This window comes from Ambystoma mexicanum, chromosome 10 (genome assembly GCF_040938575.1).
Source record: "Ambystoma mexicanum isolate Mex_15411 chromosome 10, UKY_AmexF1_1, whole genome shotgun sequence".
Taxonomy (NCBI): domain Eukaryota; kingdom Metazoa; phylum Chordata; class Amphibia; order Caudata; family Ambystomatidae; genus Ambystoma; species Ambystoma mexicanum.
In genome coordinates, this window is record NC_090932.1 from 306,749,555 (window position 1) to 306,763,894 (window position 14,340).

Sequence of the window (14,340 nt, forward strand, 5' to 3'; positions counted from 1 at the left end):
ATTCAAATTCTGTCTGGGAGCCACTGCAGAATGGAGGACACAGACAGAGAGCTGCAAGACTTTCTGGAAGGCTTTGCAGGATTGGAGTCGCGTCAACTTCTCAGAAGAATGGAAGCTGAGCAGCCAGAGAACAGGAGACATCCGACAACCACAGAGTCCACCAACAGCCAAGTGAAGCAGAGAGGCGATGTCCAGCCCCAGGAAGACCCGGCAAGGTACTACATTACGAAGCAAGGTAACGGGCGGTGCAGGAAAGTCGGAGGGGGCACAGGGACAGTCACCCGGTGAGTGGAGGCTGCTCCCTCACACCCTAGTAGAGAACAAGCACCTACAGGCTGACCGAAGGAGCAGAAAGGTGATAAGGAGGCATGCAAGAAATTACAGGGTTAAGGTAAACCCCAACCACAAACAACAGAGAAAAAGGGTCTGGGACCCTGAGAGTTACACAGAGGCAGATCATCTTCCTCGTGGCAGTACTTGGCAGGAAAATGAACTAAGTCTGCCAAATCATCAGCTCAGAGAATTATGGGTCTAGGACCTGCACCCAAATAAAGAGAGAAGTACCAGTCATCTTCCTCATGGCAGTACCAAGTCTGTCAAATTATAAGGACAGAGAAATATGGGTCTGGGTCCTGCATCCAAACACGAAGAAAGATACAAGTCATCTTACTCATGGCTGTACATGGCAAGTCAGAAGACCCAGTGGGCTATACTTGGGAAACCTGGGTCAAGGATCATACTTGTACATTAACTGTTGAGAAAGGAGGAACATAGTGAAACAAGGATCATCAGGGGTAGGGAGTTATTCCCCCAGAGTATTGTTGAGGGTAAAGTGACTGTGAAACCAAGATACCAGGATAAGAGAGAAATTCTCCTTGTAGTGCTACATCCACAGGGAAAATCCAAGGAGCCTGAGGATGGGAGTCATTCCCCCTTTAAGAACTCAAAACCAGAACTGTGCATCCAGTCCAGGAGAAGTGAGACATTCTCCTGTACCAGGAACATTGACACGACCTTCTAGTTTAGTTATAAGTGTAAGGGACAGAATTAGAGATGTTGACACAGGACGGTGGACTCTATTTTACAAGGACATTCTGACAGACCACTTTACTATTTTAGTTGAGACAGGAAAACTTAGTTGAGGCAGGGCAGGGACACTCCTCATAGGAGTAGAGAAAGTTAGGTTTACTCTATTTTTTGGGCTAATAAAACTCTATTGCAATCTCTATGCCACCTGTGTATCAGTCTCCTCCTTCTGCACCCTTACACTTCCCTCAAAAAGGTCAGAAGATTGGTGGCTATACTTGGGCCTGATAGATAATAAATGTACACTCCAGAATGCCTGACGAATATATACACTATTGCATGGTACGTATTAGCACGTGTAACAATTCATTAAGGACATTAAGCACAGTGTAGTTTTAAAAACCGATAAGGGTCTAGGTCATTCCCTTCCCACTCCAAGGCCTGAATTGGGAGCGAAAAGGTATCCTAGACATAGCAACACATATTCTTTAGAACTGTTCAGAATCCACAATGCCCATACATGAACAGTCATAGTATTCCTCACAAGTGGTGTGCATTAAAGCAGGTTAATCACATGTAACCAATATACTAAGGTGTAGCACCCAGCAGGAGTGAAGGGGTTAAACAATGCGCAAAGGAACACCAAAAGTCGAATACAGTTAGATTCATATGGCCTCAATACATCCATAGGACTAGGCGTAAACAAAATAACAAATGTTAGCTACTGTAACAGCAATAGATTTCTATGTGCACATGTGCAGAGTGATGATTTATTACTTATAAAGTACCAAATAAATTACAGTTATAAGCTAAAAATAGCCTTTGGTGTTTCGCCATATGAAGTAATGGGAGAGAACCCACAGGCAAGCTGCAGGTATTGCTTAAAGTCAGGCAAGTCCTTTGCATACCCCACAGGTGCTACTGTAGAAACAACCAACCACATGGAACATGAGAGGAGACCCCCTTAAAGAGCTCCAGTTCTAGGTTTGAGACCCAGAGAGCTGGGGAAGGATGGATGTAAAGCAGGGTTAGGACAAAAGGAAGTCAAAAGCAATTTGCGTTAGACTCATGAAGACCAATACAAAGCATATATCAGAACCCCAGGACCAGGTGATTATGGCATCAGTCACTGAGAATTCTGCTCAGTATAGGTCAGTCAATTCAGCAGCAAGGAGGACTGAAGGAGGATGAGGAGAAGCCCAGACAGGCCTTCCAACAGCCATAAGCAGAAACCGGAGCAAGGACAAGGGAACCAACGTATGACCAACCTGGGCCAACCTGGTCCTCAAACGCAGCAGGCAGCACATTGCCAATCTTCTGGCAATTCAGGTAAGAATCTACTAATCTAAGGAATGTATAGGGTCTCCCCTAGATAGGCACCCTCACAGAAGGGCTGGCCTAATCCAGATCACCCCAATAACACACTGGGCAGACACAAAGGTTCTGGCAGCCAGACACTCAAGCTGGCCCTACAAATTGCCAAACAACCATGTCCACAAATGGAGGATAACATTTTATGAGTCAGAAAACAGGATCTACGTGATCACTGCAGCGCCAAAAATCTCGAGTCCAAAAATTCAGAATTCAAAAGCACTGGCATTCAGTAATCACGTGGTTCACCCTTGCCCGTTGTACCCGTACCCGCAACCCCTTTAACCCTAAATTATGCATGCGGCGGCGCACAAACCTACTTTCCTTTCCTGTGGTCATTTCCTTACAACGGGATTTCCCCTTTGTGTGGCGGAACTTCCGCCACAGGGTCATTTCTTTACTTTTTCTTTTTAACTTTCTTTTTTACCTGCTTTCCATGTTATGGAAGCGGGGGGCACCCCTGGGACCCCAGAACCCATAATGCTGAACAAGGGGAGTGGTGACACCCCCGCTCCTCTTGTTCTGTATTATGGGATTCAATTTTCTTTCCAACGCCAAATGCGCAGTGAATGCACATTCAGCTTTTCCCCCGCCTCGATATTTTCAGCTATTACCCAGAAAACCAGGCTAACCCAGTTTAAACCACTTTAGAGGGTGCTGGGATAGGCTGGCAGCGTGCCCATCTAAGGAACATAGTCAGTAGTAAAACATTTAAAAAAATGAGTACCCCAATGGCTACTATACTAGTACATTAGGCTACTAATGTAGTGAAACGTACCACACCCCTGAGGCAAAACTAAATTACAGCTTCCACCACCGAATAACCAACACGCTTGTAGGGTGAATCCCCCTGGGATCTAAATGGGTTTCTTAAAAAGCCTGTGCTAATAGACCTATGAGCTACTAGGGCAGGATACCCCAAAAAGAGTTTCACCGGCAAATGGACTTCAGTAAAAGTCTCTCTGGCACAAAAAGTAAAGTACAAACTTGAAATACCAGCATAAAGAACGCAAAATGTTTAGTGGATACACAAAGCGGATCCAGAGAATAAACAGGTCCACACCCACCCCTCACAGGCTTTAACCAGGGGTAGGTATTTCCTTTCGGATAGGACACTTGGTTGAAGCTAGCTAGACTTCCCTGTAGGGCCAGAATAGTTTTTTTGGAGTAGTCTTCAACTTCAATTGTTTGTTCAGGTTCTGCAGACTACAATACCTACAGCGCCCTTTTCGAATTGTCTTTTGCTATGAGAAGGGGGGTGGGTCGGTTCCAACATTCCCTGAAAAGTAATTGCTTCCTCTGAAGATAAAGTAGGCTGTTTAACAGGACACTCACTAGATGGTCCCAATGGTCGAGAAGGGTCTCCAGTACAGGGGGCTGTAGCCCTCTTAGAAATGCCATCTTCCTCTTCAGTAAGGGAAGGAAAAGTCGCAGGTTTTGACAGAGAAGGCCTAGGGGGACAAACTGGTCTTTCTCTTTTACTTAGCTATGGGCACCTTTGCAGACATGGGGGTAGCATCCTTAGCAACGCGACCCCTGCGACGACGAGTGCAGTTTAATCTCATAGATCCTGGGGTTTCGAGTGGTTCCTCCAAAGACACCTCTCTCTTAGAAGTCATTCCCCAGCAAAGCTTTGATTGTGGCATTTCCTTGGAAACTGACAGGTAGATTTCACTTCCTGTCTGTAATCTCAAGGGAAACAGCCACTTCAGGGAATGTCTGAAAGGGACCACTAGATAGCTTTGTGTATTCTTTACTTGAACCTCTGGCCCAAAGAAAGTACTATTTACAACAGTGGATATTTGCAGAAGTGCCACTTATTCCATTGGGGGACTTGGCACCACCTTGAATCGAATTGGGGTACTGCTGAGTATTGTGAGGAATCACAACTTCCCCTTTAGGGCTCAATTCCCCTAACAGGACAGAGGATGAGGAAATATCTAGGGTGTCGGCTGCATAGTAACACGTCTCCTAAGAAGTAACTCAATGCTACTGCCTTCTTAGGACTGCTAGGGCGACCTTATAGGAAATCAGAACCCCCACAGTCCCAGCAAATGCTAGGGGGGCTGTGAATAGCCGAGGAACCACCATTTATTTTTTATTTGGTAGTGCCACCCAATCCACCTGACCCACGCTCAGAGGCTCACACCACCCCTTTATGGTCCTTTGGGGTGGGAGAATTATGACCTCGCTACTTTTGTCCTTGTGGTATACCCTGTGTGCGAGTCACAAGTCAGCACTCTTTGCTAGCTCCCTAGGATCGAGGACCTGGGAATTAACTAAGTGCCTAAGCAACTCAAGGAACATGCATTCATGATGTGCTTCAGCATAATTAAATGGCCATTGCCTTCAATGGGTTTATTTATTTTTCCATTAATAAATCGCCTAAGCCTGAAAGCATCAAGGCATTGTTACATAAACCAGTGGCACGCAGTGAGGAGACAAAGAGTTCATGCACTTAGGGTGACAAAGCAACAAAGTTTAGGAGAACAGCCAGGGTTTCAGAGCTCTTCGGAAGGTCCAGTATGATTCCTCAGCTCTTAGGGCAGGTGGGAGAGAGTCCCAATGGTTGGCAGCCACCGCCGGGAAGCTTGTGCCCCCTCCCCTGGCTTGCTTGAATTTTGGTGGGACACGTCAGGCGGGTGGGCTGATCTGGCTGGTCTAGTAGGATTAGCTTTCGCAATCATGTGACAGGTACAAGGGTGCCAAGAAGGACAAGCATCTGTGTGTAATGGAAGCAGTCCTTGATGACGGTGGCTGGGCAGGTATCACCTTTGCACTTTCAGGGTTTCAGGCTCTTGAGGATACTGGCAGTTTCTGATTAGGTGATCTCCCTGAAGTGGAATGCAAGGGTGTTGAAAAGAGCTTTAAAGATGATCCTTTTTCAGTGAATCATTCACACAAGATACCCATCGGACACCATCATTTTTGTGCTCCCTCAAGTTCCTCAGTTAATGAGTGGAAGCCTTAAAACATATCTGAATGAGAGCTGCTTTCACGCTTCACGCTCTGTGTGTCAATCAACTGTGTGTCAATCAACTGACGAATATATACACTATTGCATGGTACGTATTAGCACGTGTAACAATTCATTAAGGACAGTAAGAACAGTGTAGTTTTAAAAACCGTAAAGGGTCTAGGTCATTCCCTTCCCACTCCAAGGTCTGAATTGGGAGCGATAAGGTATCCTAGACATAGCAACACATATTCTTTAGAACTGTTCAGAATCCACAATGCCCATACATGAACAGTCATAGTATTCCTCACAAGTGGTGTGCATTAAAGCAGGTTAATCACATGTAACCAATATACTAAGGTGTAGCACCCAGCAGGAGTGAAGGGGTTAAACAATGCGCGAAGGAACACCAAAAGTCGAATACAGTTAGATTCATATGGCCTCAATACATCCATAGGACTAGGTGTAAACAAAATAACAAATGTTAGCTACTGTAACAGCAATAGATTTCTATGTGCACATGTGCAGAGTGATGATTTATTACTTATAAAGTGCCAAATAAATTACAGTTATAAGCTAAAAATAGCCTTAGGTGTTTCGCCATATGAAGTAATGGGAGAGAACCCACAGGCAAGCTGCAGGTATTGCTTAAAGTCAGGCAAGTCCTTTGTATACCCCACAGGTGCTACTGTAGAAACAACCAACCACAAGGAACATGAGAGGAGACCCCCTTAAAGAGCTCCAGTACTAGGTTTGAGACCCAGAGAGCTGGGGAAGGATGGATGTAAAGCAGGGTTAGGACAAAAGGAAGTCAAAAGCAATTTGCGTTAGACTCATGAAGACCAATACAAAGAATATATCAGAACCCCAGGACCAGGTAATTATGGCATCAGTCACTGAGAATTCTGCTCAGTATAGGTCAGTCAATTCAGCAGCAAGGAGGACTGAAGGAGGATGAGGAGAAGCCCAGACAGGCCTTCCAACAGCCATAAGCAGAAACCGGAGCAAGGACAAGGGAACCAACGTGTGACCAACATGGGCCAACCTGGTCCTCAAACGCAGCAGGCAGCACATTGGCAATCTTCTGGCAATTCAGGTAAGAATCTACTCATCTAAGGAATGTATAGGGTCTCCCCTAGATAGGCACCCTCACAGAAGGGCTGGCCTAATCCAGATCACCCCAATAACACACTGGGCAGACACAAAGGTTCTGGCAGCCAGACACTCAAGCTGGCCCTACAAATTGCCAAACAACCATGTCCACTAATGGAGGATAACATTTTATGAGTCAGAAAACAGGATCTACGTGATCACTGCAGCGCCAAAAATCTCGAGTCCAAAAATTCAGAATTCAAAAGCACTGGCATTCAGTAATCACGTGGTTCACCCTTGCCCGTTGTACCCGCCACCCCTTTAACCCTAAATTATGCATGCGGCGGCGCACAACTTTCCTTTCCTGTGGTCATTTCCTTACAACGGGATTCCCCCTTTGTGTGGCGGAACTTCCGCCACAGGGTCATTTTTTTACTTTTTCTTTTTAACTTTCTTTTTTACCTGCTTTCCATGTTATGGAAGCGGGGGACACCCCTGGGACCCCAGAACCCATAATGCTGAACAAGGGGAGGGGGGACACCCCCGCTCCTCTTGTTCAGTTTTATGGGATTCAATTTTCTTTCCAACGCCAAATGCGCAGTAAATGCACATTCAGCTTTGCCCCCGCCTCGATATTTTCAGCTATTACCCAGAAAACCAGGCTAACCCAGTTTAAACCACTTTAGAGGGTGCTGGGATGGGCTGGCAGCGTGCCCATCTAAGGAACATAGTCAGTAGTAAAACATTTAAAAAAATGAGTACCCCAATGGCTACTATACTAGTACATTAGGCTACTAATGTAGTGAAACGTACCACACCCCTGAGGCAAAACTAAATTACAGCTTCCACCACCGAATAACCAACACGCTTGTAGGGTGAATCCCCCTGGGATCTAAATGGGTTTCTTAAAAAGCCTGTGCTAATAGACATATGAGCTACTAGGGCAGGATACCCCAAAAAGAGTTTCACCGGCAAATGGACTTCAGTAAAAGTCTCTCTGGCACAAAAAGTAAAGTACAAACTTGAAATACCAGCATAAAGAACGCAAAATGTTTAGTGGATACACAAAGCGGATCCAGAGAATAAACATGTCCACACCCACCCCTCACAGGCTTTAACCAGGGGTAGGTATTTCCTTTCGGATAGGACACTTGGTTGAAGCTAGCTAGACTTCCCTGTAGGGCCAGAATAGTTTTTTTGGAGTAGTCTTCAACTTCAATTGTTTGTTCAGGTTCTGCAGACTACAATACCTACAGCGCCCTTTTCGAATTGTCTTTTGCTATGAGAAGGGGGGTGGGTCGGTTCCAACATTCCCTGAAAAGTAATTGCTTCCTCTGAAGATAAAGTAGGCTGTTTAACAGGACACTCACTAAATGGTCCCAATGGTCGAGAAGGATCTCCAGTACAGGGGGCTGTAGCCCTCTTAGAAATGCCATCTTCCTCTCCAGTAAGGGAAGGAAAAGTCGCAGGTTTTGACAGAGAAGGCCTAGGGGGACAAACTGGTCTTTCTCTTTTACTTAGCTATGGGCACCTTTACAGACATGGGGGTAGCATCCTTAGCAACGCGACCCCTGCGACGAGTGCAGTTTAATCTCATAGATCCTGGGGTTTTGAGTGGTTCCTCCAAAGACACCTCTCTCTTAGAAGTCATTCCCCAGCAAAGCTTTGACTGTGGCATTTCCTTGGAAACTAACAGGTAGATTTCACTTCCTGTCTGTAATCTCAAGGGAAACAGCCACTTCAGGGAATGTCTGAAAGGTACCACTAGATAGCTTTGTGTACTCTTTACCTGAACCTCTGGCCCAAAGAAAGTACTATTTACAACAGTGGATATTTGCAGAAGTGCCACTTATTCCATTGGGGGACTTGGCACCACCTTGAATCGAATTAGAGTACCACTGAGTATTGTGAGGAATCACAACTTCCCCTTTAGGGCTCAATTCCCCTAACAGGACAGAGGATGAGGAAATATCTAGGGTGTCGGCTGCATAGTACCACGTCTCCTAAGAAGTAACTCAATGCTACTGCCTTCTTAGGACAGCTAGGGCGACCTTATAGGAAATCAGAACCCCCACAGCCCCAGCAAATGCTAGGGGGGCTGTGAATAGCCGAGGAACCACCATTTACTTTTTATGTGGTAGTGCCACCCAATCCACCTGACCCACGCTCAGAGGCTCACACCACCCCTTTATGGTCCTTTGGGGTGGGAGAATTATGACCTCGCTACTTTTGTCCTTGTGGTATACCCTGTGTGTGAGTCACAAGTCAGCACTTTTTGCTAGCTCCCTAGGATCGAGGACCTGGGAATTAACTAAGTGCCTAAGCAACTCAGGGAACATGCATTCATGATGTGCTTCAGCACAATTAAATGGCCATTGCCTTCAAATGGGTTTATTTATTTTTCCATTAATAAATCGCCTAAGCCTGAAAGCATCAAGGCATTGTTACATAAACCAGTGGCACGCAGTGAGGAGACAAAGAGTTCATGCACTTAGGGTGACAAAGCAACAAAGTTTAGGAGAACAGCCACGGTTTCAGAGCTCTTCGGAAGGTCCAGTATGATTCCTCAGCTCTTAGGGCAGGTGGGAGAGAGTCCCAATGGTTGGCAGCCACCGCCGGGAAGCTTGTGCCCCCTCCCCTGGCTTGCTTGAATTTTGGTGGGACAAGTCAGGCGGGTGGGCTGATCTGGCTGGTCTAGTAGGATTAGCTTTCGCAATCATGTGACAGGTACAAGGGTGCCAAGAAGGACAAGCATCTGTGTGTAATGGAAGCAGTCCTTGATGACGGTGGCTGGGCAGGTATCACCTTTGCACTTTCAGGGTTTCAGGCTCTTGAGGATACTGGCAGTTTCTGATTAGGTGATCTCCCTGAAGTGGAATGCAAGGGTGTTGGAAAGAGCTTTAAAGATGATCCTTTTTCAGTGAATCATTCACACAAGATACCCATCGGACACCATCATGTTTGTGCTCCCTAAAGTTCCTCAGTTAATGAGTGGAAGCCTTAAAACATATCTGAATGAGAGCTGCTTTCACGCTTCACGCTCTGTGTGTCAATGAACTCCAAAATAGCACCACGTGTAAGAAAACATGCATATTGTCTTTCACAAGTCACATGTAGATTCAATCTAATCCAATCAATGCAAAATATCCTTGGTTTCAATGTACTACAGATCACGTTCTGAGGAAGCTTGAGGGGGGAGGGGGAAAGGAAGAGCCAGGGTCAACCCAGAACTGGAACGGGAATCATTCATTGGTGCTGCTCCTCTGAGCAATCTTTAAATCTAACTTTTGGGGATCTGGTGGGTCCTGTTTCTCTATTTCTCTCTGCAAGGCAGCTCTGCCTCAAACCTTTCCTGTTCCAATTCAAACTCTGCAAGTATAAAGTCAAAAGTATAAAGTGAACTCTTTGTTCCGATTGGCTTACTTAGACTAGCAAACTAGACCACATGAATGGATGTTACCTAAAATAAAAACAACCCACCCACTAGTAAGTATTAAAGTTTTTTGTTTATAGTAACTTACACGACAGCAAGGGAAGTTATCCAACAAAAACTAAAATTTAATCACAAGTAAAATAAAGATGCATTTTCATTAAGGTGGCTGCCCACACTAAATGTAAAAATGCTTAACCACACTAGAACCGAATTTGAGGAAAGACAATAGTTACCAGCAATTTGCAGAAAGCAAACGTTAGATAAAAACACTCTAGGAAAACAGCATATATGCTGATGAATAAAAAGTAACTTACAAAAAGGTAAATAATGGTGTTTTCATTAAGCGCCCCTTTGTATTGTAGTAGGAAGTCTTGAGCACATGCAGGGATGTCACCTAATCCTACTACTGTGCATCCTACAACTGCAAATCAATTGTTATATTATTTTCACGACCCTCTATTTAGGGATGTTAAACCATCCATTCTAGAGGCAAGAAAGGGTTCCAATCAAAAGATAGACAAACTCTCAATGGAAGAGCAGACTTGGCTTCAGGTGAGGTCAGAAGTTTGGTGTCTAGGTGAAATACGTCTCTATAGATAACTCAAAATATTGCACCACACAGGTATACTGAAACATCTACACTTTATTACGTGGTTACCCAAAATTAATTAGAAGTACTATCTGTTAAGGACAACACACCATAAACACAGGGTAGTTAAAAAAAACACAATTGAGGACCCGGGTCAGACCCTTTCACTGTAGTAGCTAATACTAGACCTGTAACTGGTGGAAAAGGCAGGGGATTCCAATGCTAAGGGGTGGGAATGAAAAAGGGAATCCCTAGACATAAGCAACACTCATTCCTAAATCGTGTTCAGAATACACAATGCCAATACATGAACACTCGGAGCATTACTCACAACATCTAGTGTACAGTAAAACAGGCTACTCACAGGCAAACCATATACTCAAGCGTAGCACCTAGAGAAAATGGAGCCATAAAACGATTTGAAACCATGCCCATAGAGTCAACAAAATTCAGAATACAGTTTATGACATAGTAAGCTTGAGAGGGGGTCCGATCTTCGCCCAGTGATCATTTCTGTCACAGGCTCACAGCTGCTGATAAAGCGTGTGAGCACAAGGGAAAGACATGCACACAGCCGGGAACGTGCATTTTCATACCAATTCATAAGACGGCAAGGACATTTGGTCCACTGTTCTAAGAAAGCCCAAATGTAAACTATGAGGTGTTAGCCACTGTGCTTTCACCGCCTTGGTTGTGAACTTACCTGTGGCTTCTGCACTGCTCCCCTTGCAAGCACAACACTGCCCGGTGGCAAACTATGTACACCTGCCGCCCCCTTCAATTACCAAAGTGCCCATCTTGGCTGTTGAAGGGAACACCATGAAATGTGCTTGGGCGACCATGTGGTCAATGCGCAGACCACTAGACCACATGTCCATGGTAAACTAGTCTTTGTGCCCCATGAAGTACTGTAGTGTATGCACTACTGCAGCCATAACTATGTTCTACATTTCCAGTTACAATTAGCGAAAGAAAAAACATTGGCCGAGAACTTCACAGCAGTGATCAGCTTTTACCATAAGGTACTGGAATCCAGAGTTTTCTGTATAAGATTAGGGCAAGAAATCCACATTATAGCATGGTTACCATCAAGCAGGCTTTGTCGGTCATGAGCCACGCTCAAAAGCTTGTTGTTCAAGAACTTCAACTATAATTGACAGCGTGGCATGTTGGCCTCTCCAATGCACAGAGCATGTGAAAAGACCACAAGCAGCACGTTTCCCTGTGCATCTCATTTGGGTGCCGCCATGGTGTTCCAAACGTGTTTAAATAGGTCACCTGTCTTCCCGAATCTGTCTGCTGATCTCTATGACCAAATCAGGGGAGCATGCCCAGGCCATGTTCTGCCCTCATCAGTCTCCCGGCTCCTCCTCCCAGTGTCAACGAATCACACTGGTCTAACCCACTTGCTTCAGGAGACCCATAATGGTGTTGCTTCGCCTGTCTCCTTGATATTCTGCTCCTCCCTTCAGGTAAAATCAGGTGAGCGTACCCCTCCCACAAGCTGCCCTATGGGTTTCCTGGCTCTTCCTGCTCCTCTCCTTCTCCCAGGGGTCACACAATAGTATGCATCGCGTCTCATCCACTCACTCCCAAGAGAAAGACGCTGACAGGGTGTGTCACCCGCCCCCACGAATGTCTGATGCTCCCCCCCAGAAAAACGAGGCGAGCAGGCCTCTCCCCAAAGGTGCCATTGCTCATCTTGCCAAGTGTCACCAGATGGCAAATCTCATCCACTCATTTCAGCTGACTGTCTGGTATGTCACCAACCTACCCAAATCTCTGGTGATGGCACTTGTGTTGTTCGCCCACTGCAAATGAACAAATATGTACCACAGCACTCTGTTAGCAAACCAACCCTAAATATCAATCTCTGACTCGATCCTAGTCACTCACTAAGCCCACCTATGCTTTCAAAGTCCACAGGCAAGCCTTGGTAGTGAGTTAAAGCCAGGTAAATACTTGTTCTATCCCACAAGTGCAGCCATAACCAATCAACCAACCTCAGGAAACACTAGAGGAGACCGCATTGAAGGGCTTCAGTTCCAGATTTAAGACCAAGACAGCTGGAGAAGGAGGGAAGCAAACCAGAAATTGGACCAATGGAAATCAATGGTGCTTTTTGGTAGAGGAGGGCTGGAAAAACCCCAATACTCGTACACCTAGGAGATTCCTTAAGATGATTTGAAAGATTATATCAGGACTCCAGAACCCGGGGACAAGTACTCACAGCACAGGTTACTATATAATTGGCTTAGAAATAGTGGGAGAACCTGGTAAATGTAGGGCTTACTTTACAAGGCTGAGATGAGTTTCTAGTAGCCAGGGACTGGACCCCAGACCAGCGACGACTCAGACAAAAAATAATAATCTATGTTCCCAGCAAGATGGCTCACAAGCCAGAAGCAGCAGTGATGGGGAAGGAACATGGAAGACAGTGAGCCCACCACAAGAATCCAAGAAGCTCAAATGGCAAAGCGGGGCAGCCAGGGAAAAAAGGACAGTTACAAGGACTTTGTGACCCAGAATGGCCCATGACTGAGCTGAAGTGGAGTAGCGACAAGCAACCACTCTTCAACGCCTGGGAGACTCCCTAACACAAGGCGCTTGGTCCAAAAGGGTCTCTCAGGGGCACAGCATAGCAATGACCAAAAAATGGCCCCAGCAGAGGGCAGACAGTTCAGCAGCATGAGGGACTGAGGGTGGATAACGAAAAGCCCAGGAAGGTCTTCCAGTAGCCTTAAGAAGAAACTGGGGCAAAGACAAAGGAACCTGGGGCTAGCCAATATGTACAAACCAAGTCCTCAACTGGAGCATCTAACTTTCATAGCAACCCTCCTGCAATTCAGGAAAGAATCTACTGATCTGAGTTATGGATAGAGTCTGACCTCGATAAGCCTACTCTCACTCAGGGACCGACTTAAGCCAGCCCTCCAATAACACACCACGCTGAAACAAATCTTTTGGAGACCAGCCATTCAGGCAGACCATAAAAACCGCCAAACACTCGAGTCCACCTACACAGGATGTGAATTGAGCTTGTTTGGGACAGAAAAGCAGGGTAACTCAGTTTCAACCACGCTTCTAATGGGCTAAAACTGACTGCACTTCTGGTGAAGCCAAAACTAAATGACAACTGCCACCAGCCTGCTTCCCAACAAACTTGTAGGATGATAGAATCCAACTGGAAACAGGGTGGTACTAGCTCCCTGTCATTGAAGAGTAGTGGTTTTCCACTTCAGCTCAGTCTTAAGCGATCCTGGGTCACCTCCATCTGTTGCCATTCATGGGACCATTCTTTATTGGTTGGTTGCCCGATTGTGCCCTTTGAGCTGCTTGGAATCTTTTGGTTGGTAGGGTTCTAAATTGAGGGGGCGTTAGGAGCCATTTAGCTCCTGCTTGTAACCTAGTAGAGCCAGGTTAGCTCTGTGCCAACAGCTACCAGGAGCTACTGTTGGCTCTCCAGAACAACTGATGCTGAACAAATACACCTATGTCAAATTAACTCTGTGTGTTTGGGACAATCTATAAATAAAAATGTTATGTTTTATTTTAATACAAGTAGATTGGAATAAGAAGATTTTGACAAAACTCAGTTTTCACTGAGTAAAGCTCAAATAAAAAAAATAAAAAAATAAGGACACCTCTATACAACTTTTAAAGCTCTAAGGATAATAAATAAAGGACAGAATTCCATATTTCCATCTTATGTGGAAGTTAGGTTTGGGGGAGGATATATATTATTTTCTTCTTCAACTGCTGCGCGGGCAGGAGCCCCTGCAGCCCCTGCTTGAGGCTCTCCACGTGCATCGGCACGGATACACTGAGCCTCCCCCTCTCGATGTGGAGCCCACCAGTTATCTATCCTGATGG